General features: G+C 46.7%; 1 protein-coding gene across 3 annotated transcripts in view; it reads left to right on the plus strand.

Moving 5' to 3' along the window:
• Nucleotides 1-16,595, plus strand: part of GIPC1 (GIPC PDZ domain containing family member 1) — a 98,169-nt gene that overhangs the window by 36,768 nt on the left and 44,806 nt on the right. The window contains exon 1 of one of the 3 annotated variants that reach the window (XM_086960980.1): nucleotides 9,414-9,539. The exons of 1 other annotated variant lie outside the window; for it this stretch is intronic. The gene's annotated coding sequence lies outside the window, so the exon portion shown is untranslated. Of the gene's footprint in view, nucleotides 1-9,413; nucleotides 9,540-15,061; nucleotides 15,582-16,595 lie in introns of those variants that run through there. One more of the 3 variants, XM_086960991.1, reaches the window with a different exon arrangement.

Below are 16,595 nucleotides of genomic sequence, written 5' to 3' on the forward strand. Positions count from 1 at the left end.
CGACTCCTTATTTAGTTCTGCACCAGGACACTTAGCCTTCAAAGGCAGTGTGTGAGTGTCAGGTTACAGGGCACCTAAAGGTGGCACAATAAGTGCTGCAGCCCTTAGGGGTCTTCTTTGGTCACAGTGCCCTGGGTACCTAGGGTACCATTTACCAGGGGCTGACAGGTGGCCAGAGATGCCAATGGTGTTTAAGTTCAACACAGTTTTAGGGAAGGAACACAGGCCCTAGGCACCTAATTAGCAGGAGCCCAGGGTACACTCAGTCAAAGCACATCGGCAATTCAGCAAAAGGTGGGGGCATACCATGCAAGAAAGATGGCACTTTCTCACAGATGGGTCATGTATGACGCTACATTGTGAACATGCATAACAAATATTAGAGTGTATATGGAACCAATTGGAATTGTTAGTCAGATCAATTCAAGGACAGTGTTACTCATAATAAGGATTGGTCAGTGCTAGGTTGGAAGACGTGATGAGTTGAATTCTGGACAACCCATGGTCAGTACAACATTCTGGTCTTTTGGAAGGGCTAGATAAATGAGATTCCTGCCTTCCTCACATGGATCAATAGCCTCAACCCCTACCTGAAGTTTACTGCCAATAGTTCTGAACAAGAACTCTCTTTTCTTGACTTAATGATCATCAAAAAAGAAGATAGACTTGACATCATTACCTACAGAAAACCCACTGACAGCCACTGTCCATTACTCTATCAGAGTTTCCACCCAAAGGATGTGAGAGAAAATCTGCCTTATGGCCAGTTCCTGTGTATCTGCAGAAACTGCAGCAATGTGGAGGACTATAAAAGACAAGCGTCAGAATTAAGTACACACCTAGCCAAAAGACAATACCCGCCTCTCACCATAAAAAATGCCTAGAAAAGAGCCCGCAATACTCATAGGCTGACCCTTTTGAAAACACATGCCAAACCTGAAAGTGACCTCATCACATGTGTTACTACTTACACTTCAGAATCCAACATGTTGAAAAGGGTGATTAACATACACTGGAAAATACTTGAGATGGGAGAACTCTCCGTGAACAAACCTAGGTTCACATTTAAACGCACCTCTAACATTAAAGACCTACTCATTAATATCAGCCCCTAACACATTATGGAGTCTTCCACCAGTAACAGGCCACTACCCCTGTGGATAATGTATAGTCTGTCCCATTACATGAGCAACCAAGTCCATTCAATTAACCAACAATTGGACATGGACGCAGAACAAACACACTAACTGCAACATACGCAACTGTGTCTATCTTATCACGTGCCCCTGTCACCTGCAGTACATAGGTGTGACTACCCGCCCGGTGAAAACAAGGATCACCGAACACATGAGTAACTTCCGATGTAAAAAGACCAATACCAAAATGTGTGCACACTACACGGAATAAAACCATACACCTAACAACCTACAATGGACCGTCCTAGAAGCTTTCCCAAACATCACAAAAGAAGCATTGTTTAGGAATGAACAATGTTGGGTTTTCAAATTAGGGGGACATTCCAGGGGGCTCAACGATGACATCCCATGGGCTGAACTGAACCGCTAGGGTCTATTACATCTACCCTTTCAACCTCACATATCGTCCTTGGAGTAGTTAACCCCTTCCCTTCACCCAGATAGGCAATCAGTATGGCATTAGCAAGCCCCATTTAGAAGCAAGTTACTAGTGCCACTAACACCCTTGCTAACTGGTGCAACACCCTAGTAACTTCATCAGTTAAGTTAATCTGATGTACTGACCATGGGTTGTCCAGAATCCAACTCATCACGTCTTCCAACCGAGCACTGACCATTCTTCATTATGAGTAACACTGTCCTTGAATTGATCTGACTAACAATTCCAACTGGTTCCATATACACTCTAACATTTGTTATGCTTGCTAACAATGTAGCGCCATACATGACCCATCCGAATGTCTATTGCCCGCTATGATTGTCTCAATAAAGTGCACTCAAATTTTACACCTAAGAGGGCCGCCGCAGTCAACTTACTAGCCTATGCACGCTCCAGATGTTCCTATAAAAAGCCGGTACCAGGAAGCAAGCGTTACGGGGCCCGGAGCTAAGGGTAGGATGAAAGCAAGTCGTCAGCTTCCCACTGTGAGTATACTGAGATTCCTGCAATCCCGGTAAGCAATACACTGCTGGCACACAGGCGACTCATATTTATTGTTTCCCGCAGCCTTAGAGCAACGACGTGCTCTGCCTCCCCAGTCAGCCCTAGGCTTCGGCACTAGGGGTGAGTACCTTTCAGGCATTGTTTCTTACAATCGGTTTATGTCTTGTTCATTTTTAATTGTCATAAATGTGCATGCTTCTCTGCTTGCTCGAAATTTGGCACTACCACCAAGCCCACGTGCACATGTTGCCAAGCGTTATCTTCTGTAATAATGGGCACACACCAAGGCGTTATTGGCGCCCCAGGCAAAGACAGAATTTGATAACTCTTTGCACGCACTCACGTAGGGGCCGAGTGATTTTACCACAAGCTAATACTGTTTCAGCGGACCTGATAATTCTCTCCTCGGTGCCTATTCCAATCATGGGTCCCACTCTGCAACTCTGGGCAATAGCTTGCTTAATCTCCACAACGGCCCCAACAACGCTAGGATGCCTGGCTTCACCTTGGGGGTGCCCAGGAGTGGGCACTTCACAGGGAAAAGCCAGGAAGGGTTCCACAGCGGTATGCGTACAAGCGCCTGAGATACCCCTTTGGGGGTCGATTCGGTGCGCTATACAAATACTACTACATTTACATTTACATTTCTTATTGGCGTTTTGAACTTCTGTACTGGCAACCGCACGCTAATGCTTGTGAGCACAATTGCCCTGAACCCTCGCATCAATTAGGTGCGCGCCAATTCTCACTTATCACACTTTACGACCACGGGGCTCAATAGCTATCACCACAGGGTTAGCAATCACTGCCCTTTGGACATACGAACCACGGAACCCAGCTTGCTATTAAACAGCTGACATTGTTAATAGTAGAATTTTAACCTCCGGAAGTTCTGCTCACCCCGCACTTGATATTTTATGAGCATCTTCACTACACCTTGCAGGCTCTATGATTCACAATAAGTGCAATAAATCAACCCATTTGCACCTGCACAAGCATTTACAACCACAGGTTAATTTCAACTGTTATTAATCATTGCTCGTACTCATTGCTGCTCTCTTTGTTTTTAATATTTGCTTGGTTGACCCATTTTACCTTCTTCCCCTTTCTCCCCTTCTAACCAGGTCTACTATTCACCCAGTACGAACCTACTAGGGTAAACCCTGCCGTTTCTGGGCAATAGCCATAATAATTGCAGAACCAGACGGTAGTGCACCACATACATTTTAGTTTTTTCCGGTTCTGACGAAGTGCCACTAGACCCGCTAAGGGCTAAAGAGGCACGAAACATGTTGACTCACTCCACCTTGGCAGCCCTTGAGGAATATTAAATCCACATAAGGGCTCACACACTGTCTTTTTAATTAGGTTTGAGCTGCCCAAACCAATAAACCCGACCAGAGTAGGACTGCTCCTGACCTATTTTACCTCACCAACCCGTGCACTACCCAGCCCTCACACTCGCATGCACCAAACGACTTCTTCAAAAGATCTCCGACAAAGAGCCCTGTTTACGGGGGCCCTTCAGGCATTACAGCGCCGGCCCGACGAGGAGCAAAGCCCAATGATGAAGCATGACATCTTCCAGGGTGTGTGAGGGCATCACGAAGAAAGACTTCCCATTCCCCTCACATCCAGTTAAGAACTGCACACCCCTCTGATTCTCAGTCCTCTTCGGGAGCCTGTGTGCAGGACCTCATTTAACTCAGCTCCCAGTCCCCCTTTTTTTGAACCATTTCTAACGACCATGTAGTGATGTGACAGGCCAATCTACACGGTCTAGCATCCACCTCACTTTTTAACCTTGTCTTACCACTCCACTAATTAAAATCTTTTTGAATGGCAAAGACAATTTAAACCTTTCACATTATCACGTTTTGCACTGTCACTATCTAAAAAACCCGCTCCGCTGTAACCACCCGTTGAAGCACACCAGGGGGCACTCGGCCTCTCTGGTGGGAACCCAATGATGAAGCATGTCACTAACTAGGTTGGTGAGTGCCGGTTCTTTTTTACAAATAAGAGTGGCTCTTTCTGTCGTTTTGTCATTATCTCTGGGCCCATTCTTCTGTTGTTTTTGTGCAGGTGCAATCATAACAGACGGGAAGAAATCTGCTCAATCAGAATTCGGAGCATATACATTGATGATACATAGTTATTTTCCCTCTAATGTGCCCTGTACAAACACATATCGGCCTTCGGGGTCTATTATCTGGTGGAGAGGCTTGAATGGGACCCCAGATGCCACCCATAATAAGTTCGCTCTTGCAAATCCGGAATATGAAGTAGCAAATATCTGACCCCTCCATCGGCGTCTCATACACGGGATTGTGTCCCCCCACAAATGAGTTACTTGTAGATATTCAATCAACACTTTATATCTTTTCAAATAAGCATAAACCCTTCTGCGTTTTTCACAAGCTGCAAACCACGATCCGGGTCCCTGCGGGATGTGAGCAGGACCCCCCCCTTGCAGGTGCCCCCAGCTAATATCCCCAAACTAACCATATTGCAAATCTGTTACATTATCCACACTACAATCACTTATCCGAAACATCTTCATTAGAGTTCAGTGCCCCCGTTTGAGATACATCCGCGTTTGACAGGAAGGCGTCTGGAACCATATCTTGTGACCCCCACCTCCGAGTCCTGGGTCCCCTCTCACTGCACAGTTCCGTCAGTTTGTACTCTTATTCTTCCAGGGCTGACCTCATGCTCTCCTTGTGTCTTCTGGACCGTTCCGGCTTTGTCGTTTGCTCGTTCTCTCCTGCGCCATGATCCATAAGCACTCCCTTGGGGACCCACCCCTGTGTCCGCCAGGTCTGTCTCGTCCATCCATGTCGTCGCCGCCTCTGCCGACATGCAGAAGTGTGACTTCCCTTTGTGCTCCATCCGCAGTTTGGCTGGATATAACAGGCTGTACTTCAGGTCAGCCTACCTCAGTCTGCATTTCACCACTAGGAATCTTTGTTCTTGTACACGCTGAGTATAGTCCGGGAAAATTGCAATATGAAGTTCAGTCTTCCTTTCGCTCCGGTGGCCTAAAGTATCATGTCCTAGTCCCTATAATTAAAGAATAGGTCTATAATCGCCTGAAGGGGGGCACCTGAACGGGGAGCCATTCCCAATGCCCTATGGGCTCGCTCAACGAGAACTTTGACAGCCTTTTAGGAGCGACTTTGTTAACAATCCACTCCTCCAGGAACAGGTCCACGGCTGGCCCCTCCGCCTTTTCAGGAAATCCGATAAAGTGCAGATTATTCCTGCGTGATCTTTCTTCTGCATCCTTGGCGCATTCATCTAGCTGCGCCACTCGTCGCTGTAAATGCACCATCGAATCGCTGAATGAATGTACTTCTTGGTGCATATTCTCCATGTTTTGTTCCATAGCGGACACTCTGGCCGAGACCTTATGAAGGTCACACCGCAAAAGGTTCAACTCTATGGCCACGGCATCGATTCTGTGTACTACGTCTTCTCTGGATGATTGAATCGCCGCCATAATCTCCATCAGAGATGGGGACTTATCTGAAGGATGACTTGCTGCTTCTACCTGGTCCTCTGGGTTTATGGCCGCCCCGGCCGGGTCCGGAGGGCATGGCTGTGCGTAGTTGGATATCTTATTGGTGTGCACTGTGTTTTTCTTTTTCTTCACCATCTCTGTGAGGTTTCAGGACCAGTATTGCCCTGTGAAGTGTGAAGAATGTCCTGCCAAGGGTCGCGCCCAGTATGTGGTATTTGGGCCCACAAACACCAGTTCACGTCCCTTTGCCCTTGTACCTGCTTCTGTGTGTGGCAAAATGTTGCAGGTTCTTCTTCCTTTGCGGGCCATGTGAGAGCCCGTCTGTACACACTCCACTACTTATGGGGTGCCGTCAAGTGCTTCCTTAATATGTCCTTGGCCTCCTCACACTATCGGAGACGATGGCACTTTCTGGCCCCTCAGCGGTGCTCCGACAGACACAGAAATAACTGTCCAAATGGGAGGGGAGGTGGGGTCCCCTTATGACTTTTCTCATCCCCCATTCACTGTGTCTCTGTATCGGCCCCCTTCAGCTGCCGCGGCCGGCGTCCCATACGAGCCGGACTGGTTACCACTTTAAAGGAGGTTTAGGTTTATTTTACTATGCATAGTTATTAAAAACCATTGCACAGTTATGTGCTGTCAAGATAAACAAAAGTCATTATGGTTCAACAGTAAAACATTAATACACACGACAAAAGTTCTGTTCATTGCTTACATACAAGTTTACAAGATGGATAAAACCATTTGGTGAATGCCAAATATATGACAGTAAAAACAGTAAAAAGCAGGGGCCCTAAAAAAGTATACACTGCACTACTACATGGCTGTGATGATAATAGTTAGTGTGGCCTGCCATGGGCATGTATTGTATAAGGCAATAGTGCCAGACATCAACAGGGCAGAGAATGCATTCATATCAGGAGTCTCCTGATGGCTGAGCGACAGGATGGAATTTCCCATCTCGGTGGGCTCTTTTTTGAGTTTGTTAAAAATTAAGTTCTAAGGAAGTAGCTTCCGGTTGGCATGTCTGGTTCTTCATTGTCTGCCTCATGCTAGAGCGGCTTGTGCGCTCCTATGATGTTGATTAATTTTTTGCTCTGCCAGTGTGAGAAATTTGACCACTCTACAGTTCAGTTGTGTGTCCCCTGAATCAAAACATGCCAGCACCGCTTGCCGCCTGGTGCGGATCCCTAATTGCTTGAGTGGGAGCTCTAGCAGCTGTATCCTCTCTTGCTGCAGTGCTGTGCATGTGCAGATTAAGTGCAGAATGTCTCCTGGGTCACTGACTGCACGTGCTTGGTGAGCATGCCCTCTGCCATGGTGGAAGGAGGGGGTGCAGTGATACTATTCCTGTGCCTCCACCAGCTCCGCTCTGCTTTATACTCTGTTCCGAGTTGAGTAGTGGCCCGGTACTCCACCTCTCAGTGACCCCAAGTACTACTGGCTGCCGTCTGCGCCGTGGATGATGCTGCTTGCTGTGCCCGGGAGCCACGCTCACTGACGCACTCACTGGGCTCCGGGTCCCACCACTACCCCCACTGCGATCTTCTCTTGTGCTGGCCCCCCTCTGCACTCATATCTGGAGCTTCTCCGTGCTAGCAGAATCTGCATTCGGGGCCACCGGCTCGCCCAGGTCCGACAGGGCATGCCCAAAGATGGCACCCAACGCACTTCAGCAGCCCCGCAATTTTCTCTTCCAACTCCCGCCTTTGGGTCACATCTACGGGACCACCACCAAGCCCAGTGGGGTCCCACTCTGCTCCACTACCTGCCTGGGGTATTTCAGAGTCTGGGGAGATCAGGATGATGTTGGATTATGAAGCTAAGGCGTGAGCTCAGGCAGACACTAGTCCGCCATGCGTCCAAGCCACGCCCCCCTTAAAATAGTGACATACACTCACAGTGCTTTCTGTGAGGTGCAGGGACCTATTAGCACAAAAAATACCAAACATACACATCACTAAACTCTGCTAGACAAACAAGGTTACATTCCAGGTGCCTCTGGATTTCCACACACACATCTGCAGTGACAACATCAATCAACAGAGATTTCACAATATAAAATAGCCTATTTCCAACTGGTTAGTTTAACTTGCATTTATTTTTCATTTAAAGTGTGAATTATGTTATATGCAGTTACCTGATGGTGAAAGATCAATAAAATAGTCACTGAATATTTTCTTCTTTTTCGCCACACCTATGATTCCGCCTCCACGCTCACTGACCCCGTTCCAACTGCACTCAGGATCTCAGTATCCATACTTAGGAGGGATGAATGCCAGTATTCATTGCAACCCTTTACAGCGTTAATCCATGGAGGCATATTACTAAATAAGCAGTGCAGGGGAACTCTGAGTAGTTTTGTACGGCTCTTTTATAAAAAAAAAAATTGAAAAGCAATAGGTCTCACATTTGAGAGAGTTTAAGCTACTGTCATTTATAATGGCAATAGCTCAAACTCTTGTAAATGCGAGACCAATTTCACTTCAAAGAAGCTGCTGCGATTGTCCCGAGCTGCTTTGAAACTGAAAGTGTGCATAAGTGCGCTGAAGGTTGCAGGAAAGCACGCCGTTGTTAAAGAAAATACTGCTTACACACTAAATAAACATACTATATAACAACAGAAGTTAAAGGGACAGTCCTCATGGGATGTTACAAATGAAGACAAGGCAGTACTAAGGAGGGACTAACAAGCCCATTAACGAATCAGAAGCCAGCATTTACGAAGGACAATGACACAAGCTAATGAAAAATATGGGAGGAGAGTGGGCAGGGCTTAACGTCCATACTCTAATACAGCATGCGCTGACCAGGCTTGACCTAAAAATAGTAAATAAATGCATTGATAAAGTAGTGCTGTATGGTCGCAACTCAGATGTGTCTGTAAAATTGACCTTTTGTCCTGAATTTTTGTCCTGAATTTTGACGTTTAATCCTGAATGTTTTACAGTCCTCTCCTGAATTTTTCTCCATGCCAGGCTTTCACCTTAGTCTGCCCCCAGGGGCGGTAGAAAAACTACCAGAAGCCAGGGAATGTGTACCTAATGAGAAAGTACAAAGGGATGGGGGCTTAAGAAAACGTTTGGGTAAAGGTTATGAAGGTTTAATTGCCAGCTACCACAGATGGGGGGGGGGGGGGGTCCTAGCAGTCAAGTGGTTAAAGCACTGACTGATATCAGCATCAGTAAACAATTCTTGTCATAATGTGCATCACCAAAAAGCCACCCACTCTAGCCACACTGAAATTCAGTACTCTTGCTATCAAGCACACCCTACGGTGTGCTGTGCTTGATAGCAAGTGTACTGCCTTTCCGCTAACGAGCTTTATCGCCAACTCATGGCTATGAAGTGCTGTTTAATTGCAAATACTAAACAATATACATTATCTCTTAATTTGAAGACTGCACACTTTGAAGTTGGAACAAACAGTGGGTCCTTTCTGTCACTTGAAGAGCCTTGCAAATGACAGACCTCCCACGATTGGTTTCTGGTCGAAGGAAGGTGTGGCTGTTCTCATGGATACGAAACGTCATAAAAAATGCCCTAGGGCAACAGGGCGCGTGACTGTTGTTTTATTGGTTGTTGTGAGTTTCTCTCAAGAATTATAGGCGGGTCTCTACTCCCGGAAGCGCGAACAGTCTGGAATGTGGCCCCACCCAGCTTAGGGCGAGGCGGGATGTATACGAGAAAGTTCACATTCATTGGCTGTTGCCATCTATGCGCGGCCTGTCATTGGTGGAGATAGACAGCGACCGCCTCCTGAGAGTTTCGCTGATGCTCGGTGCTACGAACCAAGTAAGGACTAAGGAACTGAGGACGAGCGGAGGAGAGAGGCGTTGGAGCAGGGGAGAGCCGTACAGAACGTGGGAAAGAGGTGAGAGTCGGTAGAAAGGGACCCCACCACCTATACAGTGGCATCGGCATCGTATACTAGAACTTTTTCTTCACCTTCAAAGCCATTATACTCCTCATAGATATGACACCCCCATTATAAGTATTATGCCGAATCCCCTCTGTATACTTACAGGAACCCGCAGTTCTGCTCGGACCACATAGGACACACCAATTCGTCCCTCATAAGCTCAGAGCCCCTCTGGGGCATCTTTCAGAGCCCACATGTATAGTCGAGCAAACAACATATACCAGAGATTGCCACTCACTCACCTGAGGCCCCGTACACGCAACCACTCTCATGTACGCATAGCTGATACCACCATTGTGCAAATACACAGAGCCCCATATAATCTCGGACGGTACCCCAAGTACATTTGTACGTAGGGCCCAGACATTTAAACATCCCAGCCCCCATGTACACTCCCCCCCCCCCCCCCCCCTACACACACACACATAACGTGCTACTACCAATCAAAGCACCCTCTGTGCCTAAGAGAGTTTGGTCTATAGTATACACAACTTCACTGGTACATAAACTTGGGGCTCCCCCTTATGTACATACCAGAGCTCCATACTTCTGCACCAGAACCATCATATATACATCAGAGCCATTCGTACATATACCAGGCTAGAGCCCACCTATTTACATACATTCGGGAGCCACCTCTTATATAAACATGATCCGAATAGCCTATACAAAGAGGCCAACAACATATAGGATCTAATATTCCATACAAACCCTAGTTCCTTTCTGCATATTCACACCGAAGACTGCCTCATCCCAGAAACCACTGTACACACCAACATGTACACTGTAGATCCTATGTAACATTAGCCTGTCTCTTATGCACCATTGAGCTCGCCCCATGTACTTTTTTGAACTCTCCCCACATACACCTTGGAGTCCTCCCCATATACATTTACCAGATCCCATTGTATAGCAATGAATTGGTTCATCAGAGACCTCCCTCATCAAGTATATTCAGAGCCAGCCCTATACCCACTCATTAAAGTCACATACTCACTGCAGAACCCACCTCAAATCCACTCATCGGGCACATTAACATAAACCAGAACCCACCTCTTACCCACTCATCAACGCCACATGTGCATACACCAGAGCCACCACTTATCAGGCCACATTCATACTTAAGAGCTCACTCACTTATCCATTAATCAAGAATCAAATCCCAAGAGCCCTCTTCATTTCCTCTTATAGCAGCCCGATTTATGAGGGTAGCCCATCATATTTCCACACATCAAATCTGTAGACAAACCCTTATCCACTCTTTAAAGTCCCCTATGCCTATATTAGAGGCCACTTCATGTTCACCCATAAATGTCACACACACCCATATACACATAAAAAACAGAGTGGACCAATGTTCTTACTCATTAAAGTCACATATACACCAGAGACCACTGCATATCTGCTAGAGACACTCAAAGCCCACTTCATATACTCCCCAGAGATTCAGCCACATAAACACACACTTAGTAAACCACACACTTTAGTATTGTAGCTGCATTAATGTATAGTATCATACACCATTATGGGGTGCTGAGTCACATTTGAAAATAGGTAGCACGGCATTCCTTGGGGTTCTTGGATGGAAGAAATCTGTATTCGCCATGTGGACTATATCAGTAACCTTGTGATGCTTTGTGAAGACCAGATTTGTGCTCTTATTGTGTTTTTGTGTTGCGTGTTGGCATGAAGTGACAAGAAAAGAGGGGTCGTTTAGGCTTACAAATTGCTAATATATGGATCGAGGAAATTGTGTGAATAGCGTACGACCCATGTGAGAAGCTTTTTGGTGTTATGTGCTGGTGGCAGAGAGCTGTAAGATGCTGCAAAAGTGTATCTGCATTTGTGCGTGGATTAAAGCAAAGGAGATTGAGAGATTAGTTAAGCATGTTGTTATGCAAAAAAAATCATGTGAAGCTTGGTCCTTATTCAGGCCCTTGCCACAATGAGTTCTGTACTGTTTATCCCTTCTTAGTAATAGGGGTTGGTGTTAACTTCTTGTTGTGGGCTCATCGTGGGTTTTGCCTAAAATCCTTGGTTGTTTGATTCCAGTTTCAGATCCTAGTCACCATATGTTCTTTACTATCCTTCTCTGCCTAATATTAGGTTATGGCGTGGTCTGCTTGTTTTGGGCTCATCTTGGGAAGAGACATATCTTTATTGCCTTCCTGAATTTCAGTTGATGTATGTTTTTGTCTTTGGTGGATGAGAGTTCCAGAGTTTTCCTGCTTGTACAGAGGAGGAGGAGGAGGTTACACTGATGTGCCTCTTGTAAGGAAGGATAGCCAGCTGAGCTACCAGCCTAGAGCAATGGGTTTACTTTTGTTAATATCTTTTCTGTTTTACATGGGTGAAAGCTGGACCTTTGCGATTTATGGCCTCGTGGGTGATGCAGAGAAACTTAAAAACTGAGCTTCTAGCGATGGGAAGCTTGTGGATTGCTTTGAGAGCTGTTGAACTGTAGTCACACTTCACATTGATGGATGTGTTCAGGTTGGAGTCGAAAAAGTATGCCCCTAACCAGAGTCCTCTCTCATATTCGATCTGACAGGCCGAGGAAAATTGTAGCCAAGAACTTCTGCATGCCAGCTGAACGTGGTTGCTAATTCTTCCAATCTGCTTATGTCATGAACTTTGTTATAGATAAGATAACTTTAAGGCATTTTCTTAGTGTTCATTGGTTGATGACTTGGAGGCAGCGGTCTAGTACTGACATGTAAGCTTTCTCCAGTTTTCCAGTTTCATGGTGATCTTGATGTTGTTGCCATAGCTGCAGCATATAATATTGAAGGGTGATCTGCAGTTTACTGAGATGGGTATAAAGGTCATTGGGGACTGCTTGCTTCAACACTGATCGCTGATAATTTGAATGGGAGCAAGATAATGCTGGATCTTACAGAAAGGTAATAGGAGACTAGGATAAATCCTTTGATGCCAGGTTACTCCAGTCTCTCTAGCTAGGATGTAGTAGTGGTAGACTGTGTTGAATGAATGCGGTGGACAGCTCCTCTAGTAGAAGTGTAGGTCTATATTTCTGGCCATTGTAGTCTTCACACCATCCTAAACTGAGATAACAGCAGATTTGTTGCCTGTCCCAGGGCAGAACCAGTTTATTTGTCTGAAAGTATTTTTTTCTCTCAAAAGAAGTTACAGATCGATATTTTTCGTAAGGACTGGCTGCTTGAGAATGATCTGAAAAAGCCTGTCTCTGCTACGTCTAAATTGTTGTTGCTGAGTGGTGGTACGGAAGACATTGTTCGTGCTGAGGGGATGGTACTTGATAGCAGACAGGAGTTGACAACGGTCATAGAAGGGGTTGCTGCTGCCGTTGATTGGAGGATTTTCTTAAAGATTTGTGGCAGGTAAGGAAGGTTCAGATGGTGAACCTACTGGTCCACTAGCCTTGATCATATCTTAGAATTCCGAAGATGATTGTTTCTTGAAGGAAGCAATTGCCCGGTATCTTTCACTTAGTGTAGGTCTTTATATTTAGCCTCAGTAGGCTGGAAAATGGGCGTCTTGTGGTTGAATTTGTAGATGCTGTTAAGCTATTAGAGGCAGTTTGTGTGTAACCTGTTCAATTACTTCCGTTGGCAATTAAGTGCAGCAGTTTCTGGTTTTTATTTTCTTTATTCCTTTAATCCAAGACATATTATGTCGGCTTTTAGGGATGATGTTTTGAGATATACCCAGCTTCTCAAATCCTCTGGACAGCCAATTGTACAGCTGACTAAGTGTTAATGGGATTGGATGTTGAGTTTGGCAAGAGAGTTTTCAATTGCAAAGAGCATGAGTTTGTTCCATTGCCTGCAAGTAGTTGAGTTCACTGTGTAATAGTCCTTGCTTCTTAGCATTGAAGGAGCGGGATGGTGGTCACTCCAAAAAGGTATGTCTATGCGCACATTTGCCTTATGTCACCAAATACGCACTTGCCAAAGCCTACCTCATGTATAATCAACAGAGCAACTACACACCCACACATATCCCCCATGTTGAGTCACCCGTCATACGCAGTCTACCTCGCATAAACACCAGCAACCCGATGTACATAAACACACTCAAGAAAATCCCATCAGTGCCCACCTCATATGCACTTATTAAAGCGTTTAAGTAGGTTCAAACACACCCAATGTGCGTGTGAACACCCCCACCCCCAAAAGACGCTCCAGAATCTCCATTTACCTATACCAGATTGCTCCTTTCCACACTAGAGCCAACCCCATGCCGCTACCCCACTGCATGTGTAATGACCCAAGTTCCACCTAGTATGTTCACGCCCCAAAGGCTATTTTGCATGTGCGCATACCAGAGCATAGCTTGTATGTACACTCAACAAGGAGCCCATCGCATGTGTGCCCACATAAGTGCTCTACTCCCATGTGAAGGACATAGAGCGCTGATTCAACTTTCTTTTGAAATACGTGCATTATTTGCAGGGCGTTTGTAAGACAGTGGTAATTTTTTCTCGGAAACTGTAGGTGAAGTGAAAGACGTTTGAGTGTAAATAGGGCTGCAATGTGTGCGTGTGGACATGTAAACACTTTAGGGTGAACCTTTCCGACTGAGGTCAGCTGAGAGGTATGCTGTTTACAATGGAGAACACTTTATCCTGATTTACCATGTAGAGCTGTCGTTTCCAAGTATTACTCCTACCGACCTCTCCAATCCACCATCTTGAAGCTCTCCAGCATTTGGGCCAATATTTACTCACCTTAGGCCCCTTAATCTCAAACAAAGTCAGCCCCACTGAAGTGTTGACAGACAAACAGCACCAAGACCTAAGGTGATGGCGAGGTGTTTGAGGAATTGTTTAGGCGTCGGGCCTGTACATCTCTATCCAAACCCTCCTGACCTTCCATAGGCAGAGAGAGGCTGGTGTGTAAATATATTGTTTCCGTTTCGGTCAGACAAATGATTAACTTTTCAGAATCTCCTAAATGTTGATAAGCGTTTGTTTTTCCCTTGACACTCTCTCTCCACTGAAAGAAACAGTGCAGTGTCCACGCCGGTACCCAGTGGTGTAAGGGCCCACTGGCACCAATTATGGTTCTGCAACGATGTGACCCATTTCCCTGCCTCGGCACCCTTGGAGCGTGTCTCTGTATGGGATGCATGTGTTCGGGTCCTTGTCCCCTCTACTTCTGCTCCAAACCCCCACAGTTAGAAACTAGGGGTCACTCTTTTACATGTGGACTTCGAGTTCCCCCTTGCTTGTGCAGCCAGTAGCGTAGCCAGTGGGCCCTAACGCAAGAGGAAGATGCCCCCCCCCCCCCCCCCGTGGCTGCTGTTTAGATTATTAGATACAGCAATAACCAAGGTTCAGTGGGGGCCCTCAGGCCTGTGGGCCCCGGTGACACTGCACCTGCTGTACCATTGGAAGCTACGCCCCTGTGTACCGAAGATCAGTCCCGGCCCTCTCTCTCTCTCTCTCCCTACCAGCAGTCTAGAGGAGGCAGGAAGTTTCTGTGTGACAAGGGAGTGGCGCTGAGTAATCTACTTAAGGTGGCCACCTCACTCCGTGCCCTCACGGACACACCTGCCTGCCCTGAACTTTTCACCTGCAAATCACTGCTATCCGGTGTGTTCATCTAATTTTTTCAAGGGGAGCAAATCAAGACTACAGCACCGGGAATGGTTGGGTCTGACGCACACATACCCAGAAGAACCGGAAACTGTGCGAGGTGGTGGTTATAAATCCAGTTCTGACAAGCACCTGTGCACTTCTGCCCTTGACCCAGCCAGTGACAGGGGACATTGAGCTGCTAATGCTGGCACAGTGTCTGCACCGGAACGGGGAATCAGGCCTCAAGGGGCTATACACTAAAGATTCAGGCCACAGCAACAGATTGTACCCAGGAAACTAGACCCAGAGGGAGACTGTGCAGCTGGGAACACAGGGACGGCGTGTGCTTTGGAGTCAGGTGACTGCAGGTGGAACGGCCTCCCAAGTCCCAAGACCGTATTGAGAGATGGTCCGAGGACTTGACTGCTGAGGTAAGTGGCCACTGGGCACTCTGGTGGCAAAGGAGGCGATATCAGGGACCCCGGTGGCCAAAAAGAGGATACTGGCCACTCTAGTACCACAGAGAGGATAACGGGAATCCGGGGGCCACGAAGAGGTTAATTGGGGCTTTGGTGGCCACGGAGAGGGTTCAAATGGGGGTACTCCGGGGCCGTGGAGGGGATACCGGAGACTGATGGCTGTGGAGAAGGTACCGTGGACTCTGGCCATGAAGAGGGTACAGAGGACTGCCCACACAGATTGTGCCTGGGATTATGGCCAATAAAACGGGAAATCTGGCCACGGAGACAATAATGTGGAATCTGGCTACAGAGAGAAGAATTTACCAGGGAGTCAGGGAGTTTATGAGGGTGTGTTTGGCCAGCGATGTTCATTATGGAGTGAAGAGTCAGAGTCAGACCAAATATAGAGAGTGAACCCACAGCGGCTGGTATGGGAGAATCGAGACCGCAGCAGAAAGTCAGGTCACAAACACACTGTACTTGGCTTTGAGCCACCTGGGCAGTATCCGAGAAATGGGCGGCAATGGCGATAATTTCAGGGTACAAGTGCTAAAACAGCCACTCGGCTAGTTGGGGATACTTGCGAAGCAGGCTTTCACCCTCAAACTACCTGTGAATTATGTATAAAGCTGTCTTTGTTTTTCTGTGATCCGTCCCCTGTTTGCGATAATCTGAGCTAAACAGCATGTTTTCATGTTTCCAGAGTGAGCAGTGGATTGATTCGGACAGATTACCGGATCTGCGTTGCTCTGCCTTACACCTTTAATGGGCAGAGAAACTGAGGTTAAGGTTTTGTTTCGCACCTTGTGTTTTCCTTTCATGACAACGAGTGCTCTGTGATGCTGTGACGAAATAATATGGTTTGCACTTTGCATGCTGTGGTTGTACCCGTTTGATTCAGATGGTCCTGTATTGCGGAGCCACTCCTGTGACAGACTGCCCTGTGACAGACTGCCCTGTGACAGACTGTCCTGTGAAAGACTG

The sequence above is a fragment of the Lissotriton vulgaris genome, chromosome 1_1 (assembly GCF_964263255.1).
Source record: "Lissotriton vulgaris chromosome 1_1, aLisVul1.2, whole genome shotgun sequence".
NCBI classification, from domain to species: Eukaryota; Metazoa; Chordata; class Amphibia; order Caudata; family Salamandridae; genus Lissotriton; species Lissotriton vulgaris.